This window comes from Triturus cristatus, chromosome 1_1 (genome assembly GCF_964204655.1).
Source record: "Triturus cristatus chromosome 1_1, aTriCri1.1, whole genome shotgun sequence".
Lineage (NCBI taxonomy): Eukaryota > Metazoa > Chordata > Amphibia > Caudata > Salamandridae > Triturus > Triturus cristatus.
Genome location: NC_140579.1, coordinates 886,938,447 through 886,963,439, shown reverse-complemented (window position 1 = coordinate 886,963,439; position 24,993 = coordinate 886,938,447). Strand labels below are relative to the sequence as shown.

Genomic DNA, 24,993 nt, shown 5'->3' with positions numbered 1-24,993 from the left:
ATAATCCGAGTTGCCCTAATCCCTTCTCTTCCGGTGGTAGACTTCGAATCGGAAGTGTTGTAGAGCCAGAAACCACCGAAGGACCTGATCGTTCCATTCCTTGCTCTTCTGGAGCCAGGTAAGAGGTGCGTGGTCAATGTATAAAACAAAAGATCGCCTCAATTTTCGATGCCCCACTTCAGGGCCAGGCATTCTTTCTCAATCGTAGGGTACGCCTGTTCCCTAGGGAATGGTTTCCGACTAATATAAAGAATCAGTCTTTCAAGTCCGTCTGTGTCCAATTGAGAACGGACTGCGCCTATGCCCACCCCAGAAGCATCAGTTTGCAAGATGAAGGAGTTTTGCAACCGTGCTGCACTCCTCTGTGCTTTCAGGCCTGGCTGCCGCTCACTGCACTGCTGCCACTCTGCACCACACAACGTTGAACGAGAGTTCACATATGTCTCCTGCAAGTTCTTATGATCAACCACTCCTACGCCAACAGCATCCAGCAGCCCACTTGCCAATAGCTCAAACTCGCGAAATGCGAGACCTATTGCATTGCAAATGCTTTTTTTTTCAACTATGGGAATTACGGGAAATTAAAGAGAAGACCTTATTAATTAAAAAGTTAAGAAAAATACAATTTACTCTTCATCACCAAATTTGGTTGTAGAGCCCCAAGAGATACAGTGGAGCAGATCTACCACAAAGTACAATAACACAAGTATTTGCAATGCAATTGGTCTCCCATTAGTGAAAGTTGGAGTTAATAGTGTTGTAAATGACAATGTCTTTTGTTTATGGAGTGGGTGTATGTAGTGTGGAGTTTAATTATATGGATTGGATTGAACTTGTTAGTTGTGGAATTGTGTGGGGTGGAATAGTGTGTGTGAATTTGTGTAGTGGAATTATGTGGATAGTAATTATGTGGTATTAAATTAGCTGGAATTATGTAGAATGGCATTGAGTGTTATGGAGTGTAAATATGTGTGTTGGTATGTTGTCTTGTGGCGTGGTATGAGGTGGAATTTATTTATGTGGTGAGCTGTTGAATTGTGTGACATGATGTTGAATTTTGAGGTGCGGATTCGATGCATTTGTTGTGAAAGTGTGTTGATTTGAATTATGTGGTTATTTGTTGAATTATGTGGTGCAGAATGGAAATGAGTGGAGCTGAATTGCGTGGCGTGGAACTGTGTGGTATTTTGAGTGAAATTATGCTGATGGGAATTATGTGGCATGTTGTGGAGTGTATTTGTATGGATGGTTGCTATGTGGCATAGTGGTTTTATGTGGGATGTATTTATCTGGTATTTAGTAGAGTGTAATTAGGTGGCAATGATTAATGTGCACGTACGTGCAAAGACTATATTGAATGTACTTTATTATCCTTTATGAATAACGGTGAAAACAGCTGCAGGAGGAATGTTAAAATTATGTGCTTGCAGGGCCTGTTTTAGCCTTAGTAAATTGTTGGATGCAAAGTTACCAGACAGAAACCGCCACAAAATTTCCCAAAAATAAATAAACACAGATCCTGGAGACGCTGCCAGAAAGAGCACTTAAATTAAGGGTTTCAGGTGATATTAGAATTTGGATGCAGCACTTTAAAGCATCCCTTGCCCATGACTCGGAAAAGAAATAACTTTTTAAACATAATTTAGGTGGTGAATGCAGATTTAATGAATAAAGCTTCAGCAGCATTTCAAATGTTTAAAAATGCAAACTCTAAACATGTTTCTTGAAATAGGATTAGAACTCAGACATACAAAGTGCACAGTAATCTAAATGCAAAGTCTTGATCTGCTAGTGTGCTGGGTTTATGACACTGCCCTGGTGACATTACATGTGAAGTCTAATAGCTCACTGTAGGAGGGTGGAGTAGCAGACGCAGCCATAAATCTCAGCAGGGAGCTCATTTATGGAAAAGAGGCACCTAGCGAAGAAAAGACGCCCAGCTCGGCATGCGCTCATGTGAGAAAATAAATAGCTGTTGTGTGTGAAAAGTATGGCAGAGCAGAAAGAATACAGAGGAGCAGGACAGCATGCCAGGTCCGTCATATAGGGGGAAGTGCACGGAGCAGAGAGGCACACTGGTGAGAGAGCCATAAAAGCACAGATGTGGGGGGAAGAGCAACAGAAGGGAGACCGCTGAAACCGCCCTGCCGCTTCGCATCGGGGTTGAACTAATGCCAATTAACTCATTTTCCGCTCATTCCAGCACAAAAATGAGAAACATTGAGCAATAGATCTTACAGGCTATAAATAAATGAATAGTGTGTTAAACACAAAACATGTACAAGAAAAAGCACCTGTAAATGGCGCCTGAAAATAAAGTGACCGTTGCGTTTCAAAATCGGAATGTTTTTATTTATGTAGGTAAAAGAAAGCACTGCAGTTCTGGTTGTAACGCCACAGTCAACCCCGCAGCTGGACAGCTGTGGAGATTAAGACGCACAGTGCCATTAAACGGAGCCTTGCTGGTGGTCGTGTACGACAACTTGTATTTTGCTGCTTCTGTCATTACATACAGATATATAATACTGATCAAGCAAGTAACATTACACCTACAGCAAGCCAGGGATATTGGCTTTGCCAATGGTTGTTGTTTGTGTAAGATAAATCAGCAATAACTACGTCTTCCTTGTATATAACATTGAAAATGCTTCCATTCTGAAACGATGAGACTGAAAGTCATTGCAGGTCTCTTCTTGCAATTGCTTTATAGCCTTAAAGATAAGCGCTAACTAGGACTCCTTTGTGTTTCTTGGACTGCTTACAGATAATCACTGAGTCTTGACCCCAAGTGGTCCAAGCGCGTTACTTTCATCAGCATACACCTGCTGGGTTGCCAAGCAATCCCACTGCAGCTTTCGGGCAACATTCACATCGGACTCAATACCTGGCCCCCATTTTTGACTCCACTCTTTATGTTTTTTCTGTGACTTCCGTCGTCTTGCAGTTGTGACTAGCTCAGCACTACTAAAACAAGCCTCTGAGGCCCAAGAGGCCGAATCCTCCTCTAAAACAATACCGCTAGTGTTAGAGAAGTCTGACTGACCTGTAAGGGAAAAAAACTTGTCTCCATAATTCGAGGAGCCAGCGGTGACTTGTAAGCTCCCATCAGCCATTTCTGGGTGGCCTGCATCTCTTAACCAGGGGGATTACTATAACTCATTAAGGTTTGACCCTCTTAATACATTGACTGCATTTCCTTCAGCAGCTCCAGGCAAACTCGTAACTGCCGAGCAGGCATTGACCACCCTATCTGTAGTATCTCGTGGGTTCCCAGTCTGAGACCCACCCAGTGCTGTTTCCCGCCCCATTTTGTGCCCCATATCGACCATCATAGCATCCTTCGGGCACTTATCTATAACTTCTTGTTTGGATTTACTGACATTTTGAGCATCTAGAGAAGCCTCCAACAATACCATAACAGTGGGTCCCGCCACAACTTGTACTACCAGGCTTTGCAGAGTCAATCCAGTCTCTTTAATCGGAGGCATCAAGCCTCCTGATGCCACAGAAGCAAGAATTCAGCAATTAAAGGTTGTAATTGCCCTGATGAGCTGTGAGGGGCTCGCTGAGCATCTCATTGGGTGGTCGTTTTTCTGAGTGCAGTACCTTGCCGGTGGGTCTCAGAGTCTCCACAAGCATACTCCTCTAGTTTCTTCCCTCCGGTATTATTCTGTGGGTGAGTCTGCCCGAGGCTGTGTTGGAGTGGTGGCGCAGCAGTGTCCTCCCAGTCCCTGAGTTATTTCAGGCCATTCGCCGGCATACTCCACTGTGATAAACGCTGACTGAGCATGCGGCTGATCGCATGCGCTGCCTGGAACGCCATCCGTAAGGTAGCCGCAGCTGTCACAAAGGCACCCAGAGTTTCTGTGCCAGATTCAACACCGCATCAAGGGAATTCGTCAGCACAGCTCTTCCAGTTAAATGTGCTGGCTGAGTGACGCCGGTGAAGCCGGTGCCTCTTCCAAGCAGGGCCAGCTTTAGCGCTGGTGGCGCCCTGTGTGACAGTGTTTGTTGGCGCCCCCTCAATGACCACCTCCACCACGGATCCTCTCACTAGCACCCTTTAACAGTGACCAAGTCTCCATAACCACACTCTCTCAGATGCATTGAATTAGTTATATAGCGCCACTCATACCAGTGTAGGGTGTCAGAGCACTTTGCATCACACACACATTACACAGACACAATGAATCATACGTGTGTAAATCAGTGTATAGGAAATATTACATACGCCAAAGGACTAAAAGTGTAGGAGTCACATGTCATCCATACTGGTAGGCAGTATAGTTTAAGAGTGCTTGGTGTGGAGAAGCACAAACTCAGAGTCGAAAAAGAAACAGCATAGTTGGGAGTTTTCTTTAATAATAACCCTTATGCAACATTAGTCAATGTTCTAATGAATACTTTGCAGTATGTAACTGCAAAGATAAGGGGACCCCTGGTACTAATGTGAAGTTCACCTAGACAGGGAAATACATACTGGAAATATCAGAACATGTCAAATAATAGCAGTGACACTAACATTTAGAAAAGTACAAAACAATTTATTTAATATATATAATTTTGTTTTAAGTATAAAAACAAGATAGATATGGATTTACAGAAACACTAATTTATGCAACATATTTGCTGCATCCATCCATCACACATACATACAACAGTCTGATATTTGTTTCAATACTCAAACTATCTGATGATAATACAATTTATTGATTTATGCTGCCAATGATCAAAGACAGGCCATATAGGGTCTAACAGAAAATCTATTTGAACACATGATTTTTGGGTGGTTTCCAGGTTGTCTCAACGCGCGTTTCGGCAGAACACTGCCTTCCTCAGGAGTTCCACCTCCTATATTATTCTCTGTAAAGACAATTAAATATCACAACCAAATACAAAATATAGTGTCACTACAATATACAGTGAAAAATGCTCACACCGTTTAACAGCAAAGGATACAAACTAGGTCACATCTTTTTAATATGCATGAGAGCCTTTAATGAAAAAAAAAATCTCAATAAGAGATGATGTATACTTAGCTATAGTGAGTCAAGAGAAAGAAACAGATATAAAACAGAATATTATGAAAAAGGGAGAATAGGATATGCCTAAATGTATTATTCTACTTTGGAAGTTCGACCCATATTTTTTCTCCTAGGTGAAGTATAACATATTCCTGATTGCAAAGTATACGTGAATTTACTGAGCGGAGCACAGCACTCCAATAGTTAGACAACTTACCAATAGGTAGGTATTTCAACAAAACGATGATGATGCTGGTTGATAATGGGTATTAGTCACAGACTCTAGAACAGCCAGTGATGTCAGGGCAGACACATCCTGTAAATTTGAAAGCAACAGTATATGAGCCAATCCTGAAACTGGCGGCAATGGAAAAAACATACTCATGTATACTAATACATAGAAGCTTACCAGTATCGCAAGAGGCAAAGATATGCCAGTATATTGATGGGCCCACAGGCCAAGGATCATGTATGATTCCTTCTAAGTTGGATTTTAATTACAGGCTGCAGACAACGGGGGAGCAAAAGAAAAAGGAATACCTGTAATGACCCACTATCTACCTCTAATAGGTACAAAGACCCAAGTGCATGACGAATGGTGGATAAAAATAATACCTTATAGCAATGATGGCTATAGCGGTGAGGAAATTAGAATTCTTCTCGATGACACAGAGACCTATAGAGATATACCATAAACATAAGAAAAAACGGAAGAGGAAAGGACATTATAGTTGGCTACAGCAAAATTAATCAGAGGAGATCATGTAATATTAGAGACATTTATACAGATGGAATCATACCTCACGAGGGATAATCCTGACAAGGTGGACGAGCTGCTAATCCACTGGGTGCCACAACGTATACTGGGTTCTAGAAATGAATGAAAAACAATAGGTAGATAGCCATAATCTATGCCTGGTTCTCAATCCTATTATAGGCAGTATTTTTGTGGCTGGCTAAATGGATACACTCTTCTAATGGCGTGTGCTGGACGTCTAAAAACCAGAGGGCTTTATTTAAATAAAAAGGCCAGAAAACCCTAAAGAATCCTTGACAAAATATTTAAACACGGATGAACCATGCACTATGAGAATCGGGGACTACTCTCTATGTGCTATCTATGCTATATAGACAGGACATAGATGTAACGTTACCGATATGAATGGGCTACATAGTAAAGATGTACTCACATGGCCAGTTATAAAAATGTGCAGGGTACTATTCAAAACCTAATGATCTAGCCTCCACGACACGAGTTGAACGCTTAATGGGCAGTGAAAATAACCGTACTTAGTGGACATGGTACAAACAATAAATAATGCACATGACCAGCTATAGGAATTGGGGGAATGCTGATCTCGACATGTGGGAGCTGCCGTAACATGACAGGGATTGAATGTTCTATAGTGAATTCCGGATTACCGTTCAAGTAGGACGCGATGCAAACAGCTCAAATCTGATGCCGGTCATCGTGAACACAGCGGCTTGCTCAGCTGAGGCTAGAAAATTAACGAACGCGCGTCGGGCGTTTTTAACACGAGCGCGGATAAGTCACATGACTATCAGGCAGTTAGTGCAGCTGTAATGCTGGAACTAGGTACGAGATGATAGAGCGGCCATTTTGTAACGGTATAAAAGTCTAAGCGTGACCCTAGAAAATAAAAATAAACTCCTGCATAACCATACCAAGAAATAATAAAAAGATGATGAGAAGGTTCAATATACGAAAATTAGTATAAGGCAGGATGTTAACTGCCCCTAGTTACGAAGAGCGAAAAATACCCATGAATCATCGGTAAAAGAGCGTGTAGTCACGTGATGCGTCACATGGTGTATGTAAGAGCAATAATGCACTGAATGAATAAAATGGTCACGTTCAAGAATAGAACTGTGAAATAATAAAACGAGTGTAAAAAAGGTGAAAATAATAAGAGGGGCAACAGCTGAAATAAATTAGCTGTGCATTACATATATCTGGAAAGTCATACATGTTGGCAAAACTCACAGTCTGGACTGCTGCACAGGATGGGAATCATTGATGAAACTTAAGACCTCAAAACTTGATTACAGGGTCACTGTCTAATTATTGTAACGTATTGCTTGATCCCATGGGATATCTGAATTTAATGCTTAATTGTGCTTCCAAAGTTGGTCGCATCCCCATGGGCACTCCGGTATTCCTGATATCAGGACTTAAGAAAGTTTCACAACAGAAAATTGATTTTTTACGTATTTCTTTATTTCTACTTCCGTTCTCACTTCATTCCTGAATTTTTATCATTACATCTTTGTAGCTCCTCTGCACACAAAAATTCAAAAACCACAGAGGTAGTGCGCAAGCTACAATTTCATTTCTGAATTTAAACCATGGACATGCGTGCCCAGTGAAAAAATCCCCAAAACCTCCCTACGTTTCCTGACTGCTTCAGATTCTAGCTCATTTTTATGGGCGATATTATCCAAAATCAACCAGCGTATCTCATCTCTATGGTTTAACTCCTTGTAGTGTTTAACTAAGGGTGCCATAATTTTATTAGTTTTGATAGCTGACCGATTTTCTGTTAGACGTGTGGGAAGTTGTCGCGAGGTCTCACCGACATAGCCCTCGTTGCACGGACAAAGCAACAAATATACTACATTATCAGTTTTGCAATTTGTAAATGTTTTAAGTTTTATTTCTTTTTGCTGGTAAGTATATTTTTCTGTGATAATGGCTCCATTGCAAGCTTTGCAATGGGCACATTTATGGTTTCCTGTGATGGGGAGACTACCACCTTTAGTTTTTTGTATAAAGGTGGGTTTAGCTTTTATCCTTGAATGGACCACAAGGTCTCTTAGATTTGTTTTGAGTCTGTGTGCATACATTGGACGTGGAAGTGCAGTATTTGGTTCAGCATTAACATTATGTATGTGCCATTGGGCATTGATGATCTGTCGGATTTTTTCATTGAAAGGGGAATTGCCTTGTGACTCAGACCAATTTCGGGGCTTCATTCTTAGTGGTCGTTTGTAATAGATGATCACCATCATAGAAGCGGGCCCTTTAATATGCTTCTCTTACTAATCTCCTGGGGTAACCACAATCAATAAATTTCTGTTTCATGGCAACCGCTCTGAGATCAAAATCATGTACAGTTACGTCGAAGACATAAGAACTGTCCCATAGGAATACTTTCTCTTTGGCATTTTGGATGGTAACTCGAAAAATGCAATAATGTATTTCTCGTGGTCGATTTTATGTAGAGATCTACCTCCAATGTGGAGTCTACATCCTTAATTTAAATGTCCAGGAACTCTATGCTGCGATCTCCAATGTTTGCTGTGAAACGCAGGTTAGTATCACAGAGATTAATCCATTCAAGAAAATCTTTGAGCTTCCCAGGGTCGTCTTTCCAAATAAAAAGAATTTCGTCGATATATCGCGACCAATGATGTATCGACTCATAAAAGGGGGCTACCTCATTGTATATATAGAGATACTCAAAATACGCCATGTAAATATTAGCCACCGTGGGGGCATATGATGCCCCCATGCTGACGCATTTGATCTGCTTGAATAAATTCCCATTGAATTCAAAAGTGTTCTCATCAAGTACAATTGTTAGCAAATCAATGATGAATGGCACATCACAGTCAATGGAATAGGTCAAAATGAACCATTCCACAGCTGTGAGGGCTTCTAACTGAGGAATATTGCTATAATGGGACTCGATGTCTAAGGATACCAAAGTATCTCTTTGTCTATCTTTTGAATCATGTCTTTGGTGTCTCTGACATGTGATAAGGTTTTCGGTACATGCGGGCGCAGTATTTGATCTATATATTTAGATATATGTTCCGTGACTGACCCTATTGTTGTGACGATCGGTCTATAAGGTGGGTTATTACTATCCTTATGACAATCAATCATACGTGTGTAAATCAGTGTATAGGAAATATTACATAAGCCAAAGGACTAAAAGTGTAGGAGTCACATGTCACCCATACTGGTAGGCAGTAGTTTAATAGTGCTTGGGGTGGAGAAGCACAAACTCAGAGTCGAAAAAGAAACAGCATAGTTGGGAGTTTTCTTTAATAGTAAGAATCGATTTCTAGCCAAATTAACCCTTTATGCAACATTAATCAATGTTCTAATGTATACTTTGCAGTGTGTATGCAGTTCTATGATGAAAGCTGATAGCTCACTGTTGAATATTAGGACTTTAACCCCTTCGCTGCTGCGGACATTCCGCTGCAGCGCTGGGGGGGGCAGGGGGGCAGCGCGGCGGGCCTGTGCTCATGACGGAGCCGCTCCGTCATGAGCCACAGTTGAGCTGTGCTCATGACGGAACGGTTCCGTCATGACTCCGCCCATTTGCGTTGTCCCCTCGCACAGGCGGGGAAACAGCGCCGCGCAGGCGGAGCGGCCGCCAACAGGATTGTCATGACGGAACCGTTCCGTCATGAGCACACGCCAACCGTGGCTCATGACGGAACGGTTCCGTCATGAGCAGGGAAGGGGTTAAGTTATAAATTGCAAGTAACAAAAGGATGTCTCTTTTAAAAGCAGTAACCTGCTGATCTGTTTACATTATATGCACTCTGTAATCTACTTGGTACACATTCTTTGCAGCAGGCATATTAACCCTCTGCACTAACTTCACATAAATAAAAACCTCAACTATACAAAATGCTGATCTCTCTCCAGGAAGATAATTAATCACACCAGTTATCTTGACATTTTTGTGAGGCCTGGCAATTCCTGGAGGAAAGAAACGCTGCAGCAGGTGCTTGAAAAACATACTAAACTTGCAAACACGCCGCCCCCAGAAAGCCAGCACCCGGTGCGGTGGCACCGTTCGCACCGCCCTAGATCCGGCCCTGGGGGATTCCAACGGGGCCTCGGTTTTACCATGTATGTGCCCAGATGTGGGTTCACATTCCGGAGGAACAACGTGCCCTTTTCCTCTTCAGTTTACCACATGCTTGCAGCAGTTTATTAATGCGGGTGGTTGGAGGGGTTGGAGTCGCTGCTGGTCAGGGGCAGCGGGTGGGGCAAGGAAGGGTGTTCATGGCAGGAGGGGCTGGGCACGGGCCAGGGGGAGTTTTCCAGGATCCATCGTAATTTGTTTTTGCAGAATTATATGAAATTTGGGGAAAATCACACTATATGTTAGCACAAAATGTACCCTCGCATCAATTTATTCCGCTAGCGTAATTTAAATTTCTCCTAGGCCTAGTTCTGAGTCTGAGTAAGCCTTGGACTGCTCTGCTTCGCTTTCCGGAGGGCCAAGTGCTAGGGGTGTACTTGATATTCAGATGGTTCACATACTAAAGAGGCCCCACCACAAGAGAACTAAATGACCCCAATGGTACAATTTGAGGCCCAAGTCAGTGGATTGCTCTAGTAAAAGGTATCCCACAATTACAGCCCTGTGTTGGAATAACATGCTTACAGTTCACATAGTGTTTTTTGATTGATTCAATGCAATTTTACTTTGCTCTGACGCATAATAACATTTGCTAATGGTGGTTAATTTGTGCATATTTATAAAATTGGGATGTTTATTATCCATCACACTGATGGTATTATTTCCTGTTTGTTGAATCCACTGCTATTTGCATTTGTATTAACATTCCAAAATGGAAGTGGAACCAGTGGCGGCCAGTAATTCAAGCAGCAGAAGGGCAGATAGAATACACACGCTCATACATGCGCACACCCATCTACATGCACACTCACTCATACCCCCCTGCATTCACAAGCATATGCACATACACCCACCAATCACACACACACACACACACACCCATTCACAGCACGCACTTACAAATATACATATATTCATACATACACATGCACACAGACACCAAACATTAAAATTAAAATAACTTACCGTCTGCAGCAGAGATCTTGACCTCAAGGTTCCTGCAGAATTAGGACAGACGGCTACCTCCTCTGATTGGCTGACCTTGGGTCAGACAGTGAGAGGAGGCAGCCGTCTCTACCACGTCACAGAGTGGGATGGGGTCAGTCAGCCTTGCTGATGCCACCCTACTCTGTGACAAAGCGTCAGTGATAGACACTCCGCCCTGGGCACTTCATGTTACAACCCATGCTATTATAACGCATGCCATTACAACGAGATAATCACAATGCATATGCCATTACAACACATTACCATTACAATGCAAACTTTTACCACGCATATGCCTTTACCACGCATGCCTTTACAATGAATTTTGTTGTAATAGCAGGATTAGTGAAGGCATATGCGAGATCAAGGTTGCGTTTGTAAATGTAAGAATTTTACAGGTAAGTATAAGCACTTTGTAAATATATATATATAACATTTGTTTATATTCACCTGTATAATACTTACATATTTGTGGTTAAGGCATGCATGGTAATCGCATATGTTTCGTTTAAAAATGGCAGGTAAGTAAATACACCTTATATATATATATATATATATATATATATATATATTTATATATATGAAATTATAGTCCATTTGAAGATTTCCAGAAAGAGAAGTGGGTTATAACAGACAGATTTTTAGCTAGAGGTTACCACAAGAAAGTAATCACAAAGCATGTAGAAAAGTTATCAAATACTCAAGAACGGTACTTATGACTCCCAATGTGAAGGACGAAACAGAAGAGAATATAATAAGATTTATTATCCAATTCAACAGCCGAGCAGTAGAGGTCAGACGGGGTATCAAAAGATTCTGGGATGTTTTAAAAACTGACCCAGATATATTCCAACACATAGATGAGAGCCCCCAAATAACATATAGAATACCCACATCACTTAAAGACACTCTGTGCCAAAGTACAGTTCAATAGGAAAGTGAAAGAAGACACATCCAAGGTTTTTACATATGTGCCAGCTGAAAGGCTTGTATATTCAGCCACAATGTGAAATATTTACTGATATCTGAGACAATGAGACCATTTCATGTAACTAAACATCTTACCTGTAACTCTGATTATGTCGTTTATGCATTACAAAGCCTGTGCAAAAAATTCTCCATTGGCAGTACCATACATAAGGCCAAAAAGAGGATCCTTGAGCATTTACGAGCCATACCAAGAGAGGACGCCAAGTATCCTATAGCAAGACATTTTAAGGCTTTCCATGACACAAACACCAGTCTATTGTCTTTTTGTGTCCCAGATAGAATAGGGCCCCGAGAAAGAGGTGGAAACAGAGAACAAGAGCTGAGATGTTTAGACTGCAGATTGATCATTAAATACAACATGTTTTTTCCATCAGGCCACAATTTGGACGAAGAGTTAGCAGTGCATTTGGGGTAGTCATGGTGAATACCGTAAATTGCATAATAAAGATGTTTGGTTGCTTTGCTCCCTCATGACCTATACAAAGTTGATTAGATACCATGAAGTAAGTATTTTTAACATAGTTTTATTATTTATTGTATTTTGTTACAGATTTTCGGGGTATGAGAAACAACGGAATGCAAGAGAGCTTATTTATCTGACAGAAAGTTGGAACATCCCTATGAGATCAATTTTGTTCATGAAAATGAAAATCCGGTTTGGATTTCTGCTACTGATATCACTATTCAAATCAAATCAAGCTTTATTCGACTATTTGTGGAATAATCAAAAAAGCACAATAAAAACAAATTAAAACAAAACATGTAGAAGTACATTCACTGAGAAAACTAGGTGAGTAAACACAGACATTAACTAATCGTTAAATTCTCAGAGTTAAAACCACAGTTTACATAAACATAGTTTTTCTAGCTGTAAAGACCGACCTTAAAAATGTGGTTACAGATAAAATAATAAGTTCTTCCCCAAGCGATTGCATAACCAGAAATGCAGGTCGACATTGACGCAGACCTAATGATCTAAGGACAGGGAGTATCCATCTCTTCCTTTGAACTTGATAGTATTTACAGAAAAATACAACATGCATCGTAGTCTGAACTGATATCTCATCACATGAGCATCTGTTTAACACTCTAGACCAGTCATTTCTGGCTGGGAAGCTAAGTGATCTATGAATAATGCCCAACCTAAAACGGGTGAGCAAAAATCTATCGTAGTCAGGGGTAACCAGTTTTAAGTAGGGTTGCATTTTGGGGGAGATCAGAATGTGTTGATAAACAAGAACTGTAATTTTGGTAATTTCTAAATTAAATCTAAAATTTTCGACAAAATGAAGACAACTTTGTTTAAAAACTTTCCTGTTTAAATTGCATAAAATAGATGGATTATCAAAATATTCCTGGTGACCCATTTTGCGCAAAAAGTCTCTGACATATTTCAGCCAGCCAATACATAGAGCCCCATCCAGCCTGCAACAATCGGTAATCAATTGGCGGTTCAAAATGGTCTGCTCTGAAGTCCAGATACGATGCCAGAGAAGAATCGGTTGAATACGAATCTCATCCGTTATGTATGCTAAACCAAGTTCCATAGGGCAGTTAAAAGTAGAAACACTCTGCGGGACGGCCAATAAGAATCTAAGAAATCTATTTTCAGCCATCTGTAGGGCGGTCACATCGACATAACCCCAGATACCGGCTCCATAATTTGGCTTTATACATTTGAATAATTCTGGGGGCGAACGTTTACCCAGTTTCCTGCTAAAATTAGTCAAGGCTGCCAAAGCCTTTAAGAATAACAATTTCCTTGACTGGACAGCCTGGGACCATGTGCCAGTTTGATCAAATAGGACCCCCAAAAAGGAGAAGGTATTAGAGCATTCTATATGGGTTTTCCCTAGGAAGAACGAGCGGGTGTTCTTGCTCCCTACTCCACATTTTAAAATAAAGGAGGTATTGACTGAGAAGCCCAAGTTAGACATAAAATTAACAACACTAGATATAACTTTCTGTAGGCTAATCGGGGTATGGGCCATAAGGACAGCATCATCTGCGTACATAAGCGCAGGGAGTGCGCGCTTCCCTACCAGTGGAAGGTCCTGGCATTCATCGGTCAAAACCTTTCCTAAGTTGTTAATATACAAAGTGAATAAGAAAGGTGCCAGGACGCAACCTTGTCTCACTCCTCTTCCAATGGTAAAGGGCTCAGTGTACTCACCCCCTGCTCCGTAGCGTACTCTGTCCTTAGCCCTGATATAAAATTGTCTCAAAAAGGAGATAAGAATGGAGTCCACTCCCATACTTTCCAGGATCAATCAGAGTTTGTCATGGATGACGCAGTCAAAGGCCGCGGTTAAATCCACGAACGCCAAATAAAGGTTACCCCCTTGGCCTTGGTATATTTACCGATGATAAGATCCAAATTTAAACATTGATCAATAGTACCAAGGCCTTTACGAAAGCCGTATTGGATGTCGCTAATTATTTGATGGTCATCTGCCCAGACCTGTAGATGGGCTAAAAGAGCTCTCCCAATTATTTTAACTGTTGAGCCCAATTATGAAATTGGCCTGTAACAAGCCAGGTTATGCCTGTGCCCTTTTTTAAAAATGGGCACCAAAATCGATTAGCTCCAAGCTGAAAGAAATCCAAAGGAACTACAAGCATTAATTACCTGAGTTAAAATGGGTCCCCAGAACTCAATATTATACTTAAAAAGGTCCACTGGTATACCGTCTGGCCCAGGTGCCTTCTCCCCCTTACTCAATGTTATAGCCGCCACGACTTCACTCAATTCAAATTGGAGGTGCGAATGGGAACAGATAAGCTGTGGTTCTTCCCTATCCCCAACCTGATCATTACTTGTGGAGTCAGAATGGGAATTATTATATAATTTAGAGAAATGCTCAACCCATTCACCCCTCGTTATTGCAATTTCTATGGTTGCCCTCTCTGTATCTACTAAAAAGGGGGCATTAACCGCATTCCAAAAAGCTAAGGAGTCTCTCTATTCTAAAGCTTCACGCAAGGCCTTCCAAGCTTCCTCCTTTAAAAGTTCCTTCCTTGATGCCTGTCAATTGCATAATAAAGATGTTTGGTTGCTTTGCTCCCTCATGACCTATACAAAGTTGATTAGATACCATGAAGTAAGTATTTTTATCATAATTTTATTATTTGTTGTATTTAGTTACAGATTTTCGGGGGATGAGAAACAACAGAATGCAAGAGAGCTTATCTATCTGACAGAAAGTTGGAACATCCCTATGAGATCAATTTTGTTCATGAAAATGAAAATCTGGTTTGGATTTCTGCTACTGATATCACTATTAAGATTAACTAACTAAGGCGCATCATTATTTGATTTGCATTTATACTCAGAATGAATTGGTCCACTCGGGCAGGATTGTGTAAATGCATTTTGTGGCAGATAAGAATTTTTAGCTGCAGAGTGGGACTTTGCTTTGTCTTGTTGATGAAGCGCCAATCGATGCAATAGGTGTGACAATTCTATGAAGCCCACAGGGGTGTGATGAAATGGCTATAATATACCTTTGATTTATGGCCCACTAGGGCAGAATTGCGAGAATGTAATTTGTGACAAGACACAACATTACGCACAGAGTTTGCCTTTGTTTGATAAATTTAATATTGAATGTACTGATGGAGAAAATCGTACCACAGCCGTTAGTTGCCTAATGGAACAAGAAAGCATGTTTGAATGTATATGTCCCACATTATGGTGATCAGCCTAATGGGGAAACCGTACAAGGGCAGGAACACGATGCCCCTTATGCATGAGTAAAGAAGCAATTGGGCTCTAACACACACTCATGCAGATTTCATCCCCATGCCAGTTATATAATTATGTGCAGGCTGGTTTTAGAATGACCCATGTTTACCAGCATATCTGGAAATGTATACAGAATGAATATATAGAGATAGTGTCTTCATGCCTTTACGTTTATAAACAGCTGTGCTAGGCAAACACAAAGTTGATAACATATTTTCCCTTTGAATTAACTTGGGCATACACACAGGATATTTACAAATGCTAGCACACTGGTAATTTTCCTTAAGTCTATATATAATGAAATGCAGAAGATGTTTGATAAATGTATGACTGATTCATATGCTGAATTGCAATTGTTCAAAACCTCGAGACTAGTCTGTTTTCTTTTTGTAAATGTTGTTTATGTTTACTAAAACACATGTGGTGTAAGATAAAAATGGATAGATTGAGTAATTAAGTGACTGGTGAACAAGGAGGTGGGAGCTCTGAAACATGTTGAGCCTTTAGCCATCAAATAAATCACGCTAGTGGATGCAATTGAGCCACGTTGTGTCCTTCTTTGGAGTACATGGGCTACGTTCTGTTGGATTCATAGGGGCTCGCTACCCCATCGCGGCACACTGTGGAGAGTGGCTTGTGCACAAGTGCACTGATTCTTTGTGGATAAATATATATATATATATATATATATATATTCACTGAAAAAAAGCATAGGTTTCAGGCCTGTTATAGTTAGAAATTAGTTAGAAATTAGCATTTAAAAAACCTTATAAATTCACAAAAAAAACATAGGTTTCAGGGGCGTTATAGTTAGTTGGACATTTCACTCGTACAACACCATACAAATTTCCCCGTTATAGTTAGTTCAGCTAACTATAACTCGCACCCCCACAATGCACTGCTGATGACGTCATATATTACATCACTCATGACGTGGTCAGTGACATCACTGATGACATCACTGATGACATCTCAAATGACATCACTGATGACATCATCCAGTGATAATCTCATGCATCTTATCACACCCTAATATAACTTTTGATACATCCACTCTAAATTACAGACTGCCATTCTCAAAACCAGACACTCCAACACCAATAACTACATACCTACTCACTGATTCTTAGGTCTACACACACATCCACTCACTCACCCGTTCAGTCACTCATACTTACGGTGACTCAGTACAGGACTATCATATGCACTCATACATCTATATAGACACTCACACTCCGCCACTCATCCATAGAGGTACTCACACACCTAGTCAGTCATGCAAATAATTAATCACACTGCCATTTACTCACCTCTACAGTTATACACACACCAGCTCACTTACTCATACAAATACTAGCACATTCTTATGCTCTTATACAATCACTGATACAAGCACACCCTCATCCATAGAGCCACTCTCACAATCACACACTCTCACTTATAGCCATTTATATACTCCAACACACATATAAACTGCCTTTCACATATGAAGTTGCTCACACATGTACCACTGAGATATACATTCACTCACTAACACACCCATACACACACTCACCCACCCATACAGTCCTTCACAGATGCACTCTTGAAACCATGCACCCAGTGAATCACCCACTCACACATCTATGGACAGAGTCACAGACACCCCACCCACACAAACATTCAGTCACCCATACAGATACTCAGACAACCAATCAATAAGCCATATAGACACTCATGTAGCTATTCACAAACCCATGTAGCCGCTTACACACCAACAGACAGATGGATACAGACATTCACACAGTTTAGTCACTAACCCATGCATTCAGTAAGATATGTTTGATCACTCACTTATAGAGTCAGTCACGTACCTACTAAATCATCCATTCAGACACTTATACACCCACTCGTTCTTCAATACGCCTTTACCTATATATATTAAACATATGTAAACTTTACAGAAACACTGGATGATGTCATCAGTGATGTCATGAGTGATGTAATTTGAGATGTTATCAGGTATGTCATCAGTGATGTCACTGACCATGTCATGAGTGATGTAATATGTGACATCATCAGCAGTGCATTGCGGGGGCGCGAGTTATAGTTAGCTGTTCGAGTGAAATGTCCAACTAACTAGAACGCCCCTGAAAACCTATGATTTTTTCAGTGAATTTATACGTTTTTTTAAATGCTAATTTCTAACTATAACAGGCCTGAAACCTATGGTTTTTTCAGTGAATATCAAAGGTTTTTTAAATGTTAATTTCTAACTATAACGGGCCTGAAACCTATGGTTTTTTCTGTGAATTTCCAAGGTTTTTTAAATGCTAATTTCTAACTATAACGGGCCTGAAACCTATAGTTTTTTCAGTGAATTTCAAAGGTTTTTTAAATGCTAATTCCTAACTATAACGGGCCTGAAACCTATATTTTTTTCAGTGAATAAATATATATTCGCGCATCCTGCACTATGGCTACGCGCATTACCGTAGCCATTTTGAAAATTCGCGTCGGGGTCGCGACTTTGCCGGAATTTGTTAATTATAAATCAAACTTTTCGTTTGAGTGTTTGTCTAAAATGAATTCTAAATTATTTTTAAAGTATTATTTGTAATATAATTTTGACGAAAGTTAAAATACGAAAATCGCGGTGTAGGTGTGTACTGTGCACAAACTCTCCACGCACATCTTTCCGGGGTCGCGCCACGATCGTGCCGACATCGTGCCAAAGTCGCGAATTCGGTGTAATTTTAAAGTTGAAAAAATGACTATACTAAGTTAGAATATGATGTTATACTGAACAGTTTTGCTACTATACTTATTAAAGGTTTATAGAAATTTCTATTTATAGTATATACCGATATATATGTTTCGCGGGTCCGCGACGGGTGCGTGACGGGTGCGTGGTGGGTGCGTGCACTGTACGCGACGTTATGTCACCAAGAGAAGAAAGGAATCTGATTGGTTTAAATCAATTCAATTATGAGAGAGGGAGTATCCATCCTTCTGATCTTTCCCTTATTCTTTGAACTTCATGGAGAGAAGATCTGTTTGTTTATTCTCTATATAATAATAGTTTTTTTTGTGTGTTTCTTTATTTTGAATGCACTATGGCTTCAAATTTTGTAGAAGTGGATGCACTTGCAGTGCAGGAGGAGGAAGAGAGACTGCAGCAGAAGAGGAAGAGAAGACAGAGTATTATTTGGGCGTTTTTTTAGGGTTCTGGAGGGACAGAAGGAAGTTAATGTTACTAAAGTAACATGCATAATTTGCCAAACAGTGCTGTCCAGAGGGTCTGATAAAAAGTACTCTAGTGGAACAAGTAGAATGAAAAAACACATGGAAACCATTCATCCAGTGCACCTCACAAGAGAGGAAATGAGGAGAAAGTTGGATGCTGATAGTCAACAGGACCCCGGTACACCCTCTACTTCTGCAACTCCACCTGCAGCAAGGATTCAGGACCCCAATACACCTTCAACTTCTGCAACTCCCCCTGCAGCAAGGACTCATATTATGCCAGATTTTTTAAATGCATTTGTCAGCTGCGTTAAGTGCGCCACTGAGCTCTGCTTTGGTGAACAATGTATAGACGTGATCGCTGCTGCTATGAAAGCGCACAAATGTTACATTTCTTTTTATAACGCGCTTTTTTTTCTTCAAGAAACCATTTTTTTTTGTTCGTTTTTCATAGTTGTTTTTAAAATAAAAAACACGCAAAAAAAGTTAAAAAGGGTAGAAAAATATATATTTTTTAATTGTTCTAAAAAAAAAAAGTACGGTTCTTATGGAACCACATCTACTGGTTAAAAAAAGAAAAATTATCAGAGTGATTGCATGAGAGTATGGGCTGAATGGATAGTGCACATGTTATTGTAGCAGTGCATGTGTTAGGGCGTGAGGCATTGTATGAGCACATGGGTAGTGACTGGATGAGTAGAGTACTGCAAGGAGAGTGTACGGTGAATTTGCAAGTGCTTCGGTTTTGAGGGAGTGATTGGATAGGTATAGGGTACTGGCTGGGTGACTGGAGGTGTGCATGGTGTGCATGGGGAGTGACAGTGTGTTTGCTGGACTGCATGGGTAGTCCCTGGGTAAATGAAGGTGTGACTGAGTAGCGTGTAGATGGTTAGAGGTCTGCATGGATAGTGCACATGTTATTGTAGCAGTGCATGTGTTAGGGTGTGAGGCATTGCATGAGTACATGGGTAGAGACTGGATGATTAGAGTACTGCAAGGAGAGTGTACGGTGAATTTGCGAGTGCTTAGGTTTTGGCGGAGCGATTGATAGGTATAGGGTAGTGGCTGGGTGACTGGAGGTGTGCATGGGGAGTGACAGTGTGTTTCCTGGACTGCATGGGTAGTACCTGGTTAAATGAAGGTGTGAATGAGTAGTGTGTAGATGGTTAGAGGTCTGCATGGATAGTGCACATGTTATTGTAGCAATGCATGTGTTAGGGCGTGAGGCATTGCATGAGTACATGGGTAGTGACTGGATAATTACAATACTACAAGGAGAATGTACGTTGAATTTGTAAGTGCTTGGTGTGAGAAGTTGGCCTGATATATGCTGTCCACTAATTATAGTGGGCACCTTGCATCAGTCCAAACAACCCCTTATGGTGAATTGGTTAAAGGCAACCTTTATTGAAAGCTATTCTAGTGGTAGCTATGGAGAACAGCCTTCAGGCTAAGTCTTGAAGGAATGTAAAGCAGCTTGTTTTACCAGTCTATAATCTCTTGAATGACCAAATGAAAGGACAACTACACCAGGTATATATTTAAAATATATGTATTTAGGATAAAACACACCCCTCTAGTCTCTTTATGAGACTGGAGTTTGAAGTACTTAATTTACAAGTTAGCAATCAACAGTAATAGCACAAATACACGTTTGGGCCCTAGGGACGTACCAAACCATATACCAATAAAATGGTATAAAAACCACGACTGGACTAGACACAAGGCCTAGAGCCAGTAGAATCGCTGTGACCCGAAGGAACCACCCAAGGTAGTGACACAGGGGACCCACGGGGACTGTGGGCAGTGTGTAAACACAACCGCGGGTTCCCCTTTAGCTTCTATGGGCAATGTCACAGTTTGGAAATTTAAAGATTAGGGACACTTAGAATCGAGTCAGGACCAAACCCTTTTGGACTTAAGAAATTCTAGGGCTAGCACCCACGGGAGCACCGGAGTTCTCGAGTTACCTCACCCAGGGAAGCCGGATGCATAGGTGTCTTTTGGTGTCGGGTCGCGTCGTCGATTACAATTGAAGCTTGCAAAGAACTGCTGCTGCCGTGAAGAGGAGAAGTGTCCGAAGAGATCCAAGCCTGGATCAAGGATGGAAGGAACCTGAAAGCAGAGGGGATAGAGTCTGGGTCACTTGCCAGAGACCGAGGGCAGAATGGACCAATGCCCGCAGATGTCGGGTGCTTCAGGTGAGTTGATGGCTGTCTTGACTCTTCAGCCACGAGGTCCAGGAGGTGTCGATGAAGTCCACAAGCCGGATTTAAGCTGTCCCACAAAGTCTGTCGAGTGCTGCGGTGTCGGCGACCAGATTGGACCCAACAAGCCTTGGCAACAGCAAGTCTCGTGGAAAGAGAAGAAGGACGTTGGTGCAGACCAGCAAGGTCTGAGGGACACACCTAGCAAGCGTTAGTCAGGGCACGTCTGGAGCAACCAGGAAAGCTCAAGTAAAAGAGGAGTTGCCTTCGTGGGGACCCACTAGCCAACGAGCTAGCGATCGCAAAGGAGCCTCAAGCGGTCGCACTGGAACCCGGCCCACGGATCACTCGTGGAGTGGAGGCCAGAGATCTTCATTGCAGTCAGTGCTCAAGCTGGGGCTACTCGGAGCCCAAAGCAGAACTTCAAGGATAAACAGAAAGTTGATGTACCAGCAATAGTATGCGGTGCCCAGGGGTCATGGTTCCTCGTCACCCACGATAGCCACGGGCCTCAGCTTTGCTGTGGACTCAGGGTAGCCTCGGCAAAGTCCGGAAATCCATGTCTGGTGATGCAGAGACCTCGGCGTCCAACGGGAGCTTCGGAATTGCAGACCAGACAGTTGCTTCTTTGGTGCCTGCCAAGCAGGTGAGTCACTCCTTGACTCCAAGGGAGATTTCTTCAGTCTTCTTGTCAGGATAGAACGTCGAAGGTCCAGGATATATGTTGCAGAGTTTCGTCCAGGGTAAACTAAAGTCGCAAGGACTGGGTTCCCATACTTATACTAAGTTTGGGGGTTGGACATACTCTAGGGACCCACCTATGGGAGGGTTTGGAAAGAGGGTTGGTTACACCCATTTCCTTTGTCCAGTTTTGCACCAGAGATGGGGCAGGTAGCCCCTGCAACTGGTTTGAACTGGACTATGCACAGGGACACCAAGTGTGCCCCCAATGCAGGACTTCAAAGCACCAGAGAGTGCTCCCGCCCAGCCGCAATACATATCTGCCTGTCTGGGGAGGTGGTTACACCTGCCTGGGACAGGAAACCTATTGTCCAGGCCTCCCCTGCCGGAGTTTCGGTCAGCAGCAGGAGGCCAGACCCGTGTCTGTGGCAGAGGCATCCATTTTGTGATGCCAGGGCTGTAGAAAGTCCTACCGGGTTAGACCAGTGTGAACATGTCTCTCCCTCTAGAAGGGTGGAATGCTACCCCCCGCCGCCAGAACTGGTGGCGGGTAGTATTCCAAAGCGTTTGACACCAAACACAACATTTTTCCGTGCAGCCATCCCAAAGTTAGCATTTATCGCGAAGTTATAATGCACTTAAGAGTATATGGTCAGGCTGCACCACAAACAGCATCAGAGGAGATACTCCAAATGCTGCAGAGGGGCTCTGCTCATGCAGGGGCACCCTCTCACATAAAAACCAAGCACGCTGCCTTCAGGATTTTTAAGGCCTGCCATGGGAGTGACTTATAGGTTTTATATGTGTGTGCAATGGTAGTGATATAGGTACCACTGTAAGGGGTGCATGCACACCCTTACCCAGGCTGCAGTAGCAGAACTGTGGTGCCATTTTGGAGTGCTTCCCAGGGGTGGCATAATACATGCTTCAGCCCCTGATAGGCCTCTGAGGTACCTATGCCCTAGGTACATAGTATACCATATACTAGGGGCTTATAAGGCACTCCAGAATCCAATTAGATATGTACCTAATGTACATGCAAACCATTTTAGAGAGGAAGCAGCTAGGCTGTGGTCCTGATTAGCAGGGCTACAGCCAGACTAAGGTCGAAAAACAGTGAAAAGTGGGGGTACCCATGTGAAGCAGATCCTACTCTGCTACACTTGGGTTTTGGAGGAGTGAATGGATAAGTATAGGGTACTGGCTGGGTGACTGGACGTGTGCATGGGGAGTGACAGTGTGTTTGCTGAACTGTATGGGTAGTACCTGGGTAAATAAAGGTGTGAATGAGTAGCGTGTAGATTGTTAGAGGACTGCATGGATAGGGCACATGTTATTGTAGCAGTGCATGTGTTAGGGTGTGAGGCATTGCATGAGTGCATGGGTAGTGACTGGATGAATAGAGTACTGCAAGGAGAGTATACAGTGAATTTACAAGTGCTTGGGTTTTGGCGGAGTGATTGGATAAGTATAGGGTACTGGCTGGGGACTGGACATGTGCATGGGGAGTGATAGTGTGTTTGCTGGACTGCATGGGTAGTACCTGGGTAAATGAATGTGTGAATGAGTAGCGTGTAGATTGTTAGAGGACTGCATGGATAGGTCACATGTTATTGTAGCAGTGTATGTATTAGGGCGTGAGGCATTGCATGAGTACATGGGTAGTGACTGGATGATTAGAGTACTGCAAGGAGAGTATACAGTGAATTTACAAGTGCTTGGGTTTTAGCGGAGTGATTGGATAAGTATAGGGTACTGGCTGGGTGACTGAACGTGTGCATGGGGAGTGACAGTGTGTTTGCTGAACTGTATGGGTAGTACCTGGGTAAATGAAGGTGTGAATGAGTAGCGTGTAGATAGTTAGAGGACTGCATGGATAGTGCACATGTTGTTGTAGCAGTGCTTGTGTTAGGGCAGGAGGCATTGCATGAGGCATGGTGTGAGAAGTTGGCCTGGCATATGCTGTCTCCTAGTTATAGGGGACATCTTGCCCCAGTCCAATTCGACTCTTATTGATGATAGGTTTAAGACAACCTTTAAAGAAAGCTATCCTAGTGGTAGCTGTGGAGAGCAGCCTTCAGGCTAAGTCTTGAAGGAGTGTTATAAGGAGACAATAGCTCATGCGGATTAATACTTAACAATATAGTATGTAATCTTAAAATAATAATCAAAAAAGAAACGGGGAAAAAAAGGATGTCAGAAGAAAAGGCAAAGCCGTACACGCTGGTTCTTATTTTGTGAAGAATGATCTTCGTTTATATTACTAGAATATTTACACAAAAGGTGCACATAGATACACAATACAATTTTGACATTAAACAAACAAATTACAAGTTAGTGTCCCAATGAAAAAAACCTTAAACAAACAATTAACATACCATACAACATACAAACAAGGTTTTGATTTCACTTTACAAAGGCAATCACATACAATTAATAATTCAAATTGGCAACACTTAATTAATGTAGGTGTTGATTAGTGATTTGCCTATCGCGTCAACGGCGTTTCGACCCTGTTCCAACTTAGAGGGTCTCGTCAGGACTGTCTAATATAGGGACACCTTAACGTCCAGGACTGGTGTATATACAGTGACACCGTGTTCGAGGTGAAAGGATAAAATATACTCACAGGTACCCAGCCGGGTGCCCTGTGAGAGGAAGCTCACACGGAGGCAGTGGCCCACTGTGACTCGATGTAATCGTAATTGTGCGTGATGTAGGGGTACTACTATATTCCACACCGATCGAAGTTCCAAACTTTAGTATAGCTGTACGATCGTACTTCGCAGACAGGACCTTGTTCGCCTGCTGCAGCACTTCGCGGGATATTCGGAACCCGGCAGAAGGAAGAGAGTTGATCGGACTCGCTACCACGAGGTGACAGCTATACTAAAGTTTGGAACTTCGATCGGTGTGGAATATAGTAGTACCCCTACATCACGCACAATTACGATTACATCGAGTCACAGTGGGCCACTGCCTCCGTGTGAGCTTCCTCTCACAGGGCACCCGGCTGGGTACCTGTGAGTATATTTTATCCTTTCACCTCGAACACGGTGTCACTGTATATACACCAGTCCTGGACGTTAAGGTGTCCCTATATTAGACAGTCCTGACGAGACCCTCTAAGTTGGACCAGGGTCGAAACGCCGTTGACGCGATAGGCAAATCACTAATCAACACCTACATTAATTAAGTGTTGCCAATTTGAATTATTAATTGTA

The 24,993-nt window shown here is 42.1% G+C and overlaps 1 long non-coding RNA gene across 1 annotated transcript; it reads right to left on the bottom strand.

Moving 5' to 3' along the window:
* Nucleotides 1–4,355: 4,355 nt before the first annotated feature.
* Nucleotides 4,356–6,555, bottom strand: LOC146871242 (uncharacterized). The gene is made up of 6 exons (XR_014959528.1): nucleotides 6,447–6,555; nucleotides 5,825–5,894; nucleotides 5,640–5,700; nucleotides 5,434–5,528; nucleotides 5,242–5,340; nucleotides 4,356–4,863 (listed from the first exon to the last, which is right to left on the bottom strand). It is a non-coding gene; the product is annotated as an uncharacterized LOC146871242 (long non-coding RNA).
* Between the last annotated feature and the right edge of the window lie 18,438 nt (nucleotides 6,556–24,993).